The sequence below is a fragment of the Chiloscyllium punctatum genome, chromosome 18, assembly GCF_047496795.1.
Source record: "Chiloscyllium punctatum isolate Juve2018m chromosome 18, sChiPun1.3, whole genome shotgun sequence".
NCBI classification, from domain to species: Eukaryota; Metazoa; Chordata; class Chondrichthyes; order Orectolobiformes; family Hemiscylliidae; genus Chiloscyllium; species Chiloscyllium punctatum.
The window spans coordinates 11,078,103-11,084,587 of NC_092756.1; the positions used below are offsets into that span (position 1 = coordinate 11,078,103).

The 6,485-nt window shown below is 42.2% G+C and overlaps 1 non-coding gene across 1 annotated transcript; it reads right to left on the reverse strand.

The window, feature by feature from the left end:
• Positions 1–1,685: 1,685 nt before the first annotated feature.
• trnas-gcu (transfer RNA serine (anticodon GCU)) lies at positions 1,686–1,767 on the reverse strand. The gene has a single exon. It is a non-coding gene; the product is annotated as a tRNA-Ser (tRNA).
• Positions 1,768–6,485: the final 4,718 nt, after the last annotated feature.

A 6,485-nucleotide genomic window follows, 5' to 3' on the forward strand; every position in this document is an offset into this window, starting at 1 on the left:
AAAACGAAACAAGATAGTAAAGACATTTAACATCATCAACAACACTCTCACAGGCATAAAGTTCACCAAGGAGGAAATAACCGACAACAAACTCGCATTCCTGAAGGACACAGTAGAAAGAAAGGACAACAGAGAACTACAAACCTTTGCATACACAAAAGCGACAAACACTGACCAAATACTTAACTACACCAGTAACCATCCCATCATACACAAACGAAGCTGCGTCAGAACAGTATTCCAACGAGCCTCCACACACTGCAGCACAGACGAACTTCGGAAAACAGAGGAAAACCACCTTTACAATGTATTCGAGAAGAACAGATACCTAAAAAAATACAGTCCACACATTCCTCAAGAACAAACCACGACAAGCAGACCAAACACAGCCAGAAACTGTAAGCACCTTACCATACATCAAAGAAGTTTCAGACATGACAGCCAGACTACTAAGACCCCTCGGAATCCTAGTAGCACACAAACCCACCAACACTCTCAAACAAAAAACTAACAAACTTAAAAGAACCAGAACAATCCACAGACAAAACCAACGTCATCGACAAAATTCCATGCTAGCCAAAAAAAGACACGACCTTCTCTCCCTCGTAGCCCTACACACGGATTAAAAATACCACCATTTCGACTGGGACAACACATCTCTCCTGCGACAGGCTAATCAAAGACACGCCCGAGAATTCATAGAGGCCTGGCACTCCAACCACAACGCCATAAACAAACACATAGATCGAGATGCCATCTATCAACCCCTCAGAAAACGAACAGGAAATGACATCACTACAAACCCCAGGAACCCCATCGAGGACAAAGATAAAAATAGAAAGCAGGAGACAACAGATTCGCTTCACTTGGAGGTCGCCACTGATGATGATGTTACCTAGCCAAGTAATGAAACGTCTGGATATCAAAGCTACAGCTGAGCAAGCAAACCTACACCCTACATTTTAAATTATTTTTCATGTTAATGTTGCATGAATCTGCGGTTATTGATCCACAGTTTAGTTTCCCTCCCTAAAGGTAACATGCTGATTTCTCCAGTTGTTCATAGTTCAATGTGATGCATCCAGTGTATGCATAACGAGAGCGAGCTTGCTTCCCACTTCTTGTGTTTATCTGTGCCTTATGTCAAGCATTCATCAACGGCGAGAGCAAGGGGCGAGGGCGAGACCAATGTGTAAGTCTTTCCGTGCCCATGCACGGCACCCACATTGGCAATTCTCCACTGTGCATTTACAGCCAGTTCTCAGTGCCCCTACACCCACGCCCTGCCCCTTTGAAATATCGCTATCATTTTGTGCTGTCTCGCTGTGCTCTTCTCACCATGATGAATTACTTCTATTCAATCTCCTTCAGATTTCATCTGACAAAACGTTCATTAAGAATTCCTTTGCATAAACATGCACTTCGCAGCTCTCGTTATTTGATTTTCCTGGATGTCTTTCATACGAAAAAACGTTCACAGCAACTTGATTTGCAAAAGGAAACCGCGCTCCCTTTCATTATCCAATGCAACCTACATTTCAATACAGTTTAGTCAACAGGCTCAGACCATTCTTTGAAATTTTGTAATAGTGTAAATGCGTATAAACTGACCATTAGCGTTCCAGTTTCAATATGACAGCTGTGATCATCTGAAAACAGCACCACCAAAATGCCGCTGATGACAGCGACGAGAGTGGGATTCGAAGCCACGCGTGCAGAGCACAATGGATTAGCAGTCCATCGCCTTAACCTCTCGGCCACCTCGTCACAGATGCTTGAGCAGCTATGACCTTATGAATAATTGAATTGGGTAAATTATGCAGAGCAGCAGATTTTTTCTCCTTGGTGTTGGTAAAATGATAAATAACACAGTACGGTTCCAAGACTATGGTCTGACCCCTGGGTTGTGGGGCAAGTGCACTCCCACTGTCACACTATGCACACGGTGATCTGAACAAAAATGAGGAAATGAATATGTAACAAGGTCTGTTGAATTCTGTGAAGATTTGAAGTCAACGGAATGAAGAACCGGAGACAGCAGGAGGTGTTCTTTCAATAAAGAGTTGGATAGAGCTCTTAAGGATAGTGGAATCAAGGGTTATGGGGATAAGGCAGGAACAGGATACAGATTGTGGATGTTCAGCCATGATCATAATGAATGGTGGTGCTGGCTCGAAGGGCAGAATGGCCTACTCCTGCACCTGTTATCTATTGTCTATTAAATTGCCTGTGCGGAATTGTTTTCCAGACTGGAGGAGAGTGCATAGTGCTCAATGTCATTATTCGGAACACCTAACTTCCGCTCAGATGTTTTTGACACGCACTTGTGTACAGAACAGACAATTTCAAAATCCAAAATAAGGCTAAACTGACAATTGAACTCAACAATGCAAAAAACATGATCTGTATCATTTTCCTTGGCCGTGCAACACCAAGTCACTGTATGATCACAGCAACACAGTGAGCAAGTGTCAGAAGGAATATGAGTGCAGTGCCAGTGCGCATGCTGGGAGCAGCAGGTGACACACGGGGAAGTGGATTTCCCACAACAGGAACACTTCCCAAACAGCGGACTACGGTGGAAGGATTCAGAGGGGGTTTATATTTTGGAATTTGATGCCAGAGACACAATGGAGATCTGTCATTGAGCCTATTCAAGATGAAGATTTTAAGATTTCTACAGATGCAACACAAAATAAAAAGCTCATGGGTTAGTGAAGGCAAAAGATGAAATTGTACATTTCATCAATCTACCCATCTTTACAATAAGTACCTCACCACTTTCCTCACTCGGGGACAGAACCACTGGTGAAGATGATCATATAATCCCCGTTACTAGCCATGGAATCAGAGAAACTCGGTTTCCCAAACGTTCAGGTAAAACCAGGAATGTGGAGGTAAGCATTAATGTGTTGCTCCTGTGCTGAAGGTGACCAGTTCACGGTATCTCTGTTCCAGTACAGTGGGCTGTGCTGTGCCGAAGGTTTAATTTTGAGCCTCACATGGAGCAGCTTCAATTTGTCGTCGTGTTGAGGGATCCGGACAGAAGGTGATATTGAGCAAAGCCAAGTTTATGGGATTTTATGTGTTTTTGGATTGAGAAACAACCTTTTCTGGATAATGACTCCTTGATCAACAAACATACTGCAAGTATCGAAAACGTGAAGAGACATGTGTGGAGAGAGAGCCGAATGTGATTTTTCAGCAGATGGATAACGTTTCCCATGTGCACTGCGTTAAATTCCGGGAAAATAGATATTGAACTGGTTTCATATTACAGAGTTTGCTGCAAATTCACAAAGGTTATTGCAATTATATAAAAAAAGAATTCACATAGGACCGTTTGAATATTGTATTGAACTGAATTTTGGTCTGAGCATATTTTATCTGAAATGGTGTGCTGCAGAAGAGTACAGAGGGTTAACTATACAAAAGAACAGAGTCTTCTTGGTGGATTTCTTGGGTCGAGTTACGAATGTACGAAGTATACATAGCATCATGTGAATGTGGTCAAATCTTTAAAGTAGGTGTTGCCTCTCCAAGTGACGATTCAATTCCTACTCATTAGGATATCACTTCCGTCTGCAGTTATTTTAGGGCATCAGCTCCATTTACAGAGTTTCACCTTGAATAATACGTCACACCTTACCAATCCATGAACTTTTTATACTCAGTCTTATTCAGTTGTACGTGTTCATGAAATATCTTTGTTTCTGAAGTCAACAAATTCTAAATTGTCACGCAACCACATTGACTTTCACTCAATGGCAAATTCTCTCCTTGTCCGTTTGTTCGTGTATCTTTTAAAACACTGTGAAATCAGCTTCTACGTTTTATTTGTGGAAAGTCGTTCACGATTTAAATAACTCTATTGAGTGGAAGAAACTCTCATCCAAACTTTTCTTAATCAGTCACGAATGGTTTTCAAGCTCGAACTAAAGTTATCTATTCACTAGAAAGAGGGACTTTCCCCGATTTACTCATTCAAACCTCGCGGTATGTGAAAATCTCATTTGTTTTCATCAAACTTGCGTGTTTCTGCTCCAGCATTTCCAAATCTCGTGAATAAATTCCTTCATTCTTTCTATCATCCCGTTTGTATCCTTTCTGATATTTTTATGTCTCAGTAAACAACGTCACTTGGCTTTCTAACATCTTGCTATCCAGGAAACAGCGTCTGTGCTCTTTCTAACTTCTTCTCATGTTTTTGATGAAGAATGAGGACAAGGATTATACACAATGTTCCCACTGAGAGTGACCAAAAGATTTTACAGTTACGCTATGAACTCTTTGCTTTTTAAATATGACGCCTCTATTTATAAACTCCAATAAGGTAAATTACTATCTAATCAGTTCATGAACATCGTCTCCATGGAGACGAGAATTTTCTATGTCTTCCTTTCTTCTTCCACGGAATGTCTGAAAGGTTTGTAAGGCCAACATCTCTAAATCCCCATGTCCCGAGTCAGTCTCAGCTATTTCTAAAGGCGACTGAAGTTCAAATACTTCATAGGGTGTCTCCATCATTCCAGTGCAGACTGGTTCTGGACAGTAAATGCTATCACTTAAGGCCACCGTGAATCTGAAATCAACAGTTTTCACATAGTAATTCTCGTAGCTATTGTGTATCATATGTTCGTGTTCTTGTTCAATTTGTTCATCATTTCATGGGTCCCTGTATTGAATTCTACTGAATGATTAATTTGTGAATGGAGACATTCCCTTCACCACTCAGTCGAAACTCCCTGGAACATTGAAAGATTTTACTCATACGCTTCCAGAGGACAGTCCTGCCATTACTGGGATGAAGCAGTGAAAATTGCCCACGTATCCTCGAAGGCAAGGATTTCCTTTTCCATTTTAGCAGATCATTGCAGCACTGAATCCCATGTGTGCGTTCATTAAAACCAAAACAGTTGCAGCAAGAGTTTAAAACTAAGATTTTGCAATCTGCTTGCATTGTTTGTCCCAAAAATTACATTCCATATTATGGTATGTTTGTGGATGAAAGCACTTTCTGAATCTTGAGCAATTATATTTCAGTTTTGTCAAAAAAATTATCATTCGCTGTTCTCTCTTTCCCTTTCAGTTTCCCGTTTTATATCCCGTATTTTATCAGTTTATCTTAAGTTTTCAATAATTTCAATCAATCTCCCTCCTGATTTCCAATCCGAGAGAATGCCGCAATTTTGTCAATTTATTTGCAGTGCAGCTGTAGGGCGCGGTGACCAAGTGGAAAGGCATTGGTCACGTGAACCAAATAAAAGTAGTCGGCTCGTGGAATCTGGCCGTTCCATTACAGTTATATTAAAAACATTTAACGTAATCTTTAGCTAAATCACATTGGCAGAAAATAAGAAAACAAGATGAAAAAAATTGCTGATGCTAAAAATCAAACAAAAACAGACGTTGCTGGAATATTTCAGGACGTCTGGCAGCATCTGTGGAGAGACGGACCCAATGGATGTGAAACGTTAACTGTGATTCATCTGCACAGATGCTGCCAGCTCACCTGTGATTTTACAGCAATTTCTGTTTTTGTTTCAGATTGGCAGATTTTGTCGGAGTTCATGAGAACAGTGCTCATTAGAATCAAACAGACAGCATGGACCTGGTTGTGTGAAATGAGACAGTAACAACGAATGAGTGGAGTGTGTTGTACTGGAAAAGCACAGCAGGTCAGGCAACATCCGAGGAGGAGGAGAATGGACGATTTAGGCATAAGCCATTCATCAGGAATTCGGTTTGTGAGTCGGGCAGAGGAACAAAGCTGAAGCCAGGTGCCAACTCGCAGGCACCTCCTCCTACAGACCACGATCACAAACTCTCCTCCCCTCACCAAACTATCATCTCCCAGACCATCCACAATCTCATCACCTCTGGGCATCTCCCATCCACAACCTTCAACCTCATTGTCCGTGAACCGCGCACTCCCCGATTCTACCTTCTTCCTAAGATTCACAAACCTGACTGCCCCAGTCGACCTATTGTCTCATCCTGAGCCTGTCCCATTCGAATCATCTCTTCCAACCTCGACACAATCCTCTCTCCCCATTTCAGGAAATGCCCACTCGTGACACATTCGTGACACCCCTATGCACTTCACCGCCTCCAAGAATTTCTTTTCACTGACCCACAACACGTCATCTTCACCATGGACATCCAGTCCCTGTACAAATCCATCTGCGTGACAGAAGTCTGCAAGCCTTCCATTTCTTAATCTCACAGCATCCCAACCAGTGCCTTTCCACCGACATCCTCATCCACCTGGCTGAACTGGTCCTCACAATCAACAACTTCTCTTTCCAATTCTCCCACTTCCACCATCGAAACTGGTAGCCATGCGCACCGCATAGGACCGAGCTATGCCTGCCTGTTTGTCAGATACGCGGAACTGTCCATCTTTCGCAAATACACAGGCACCATCCTCCACCTGTTCCTATGCTATATTGATGAATGTTTGGGGCCACTTTGGTGCTCCAACG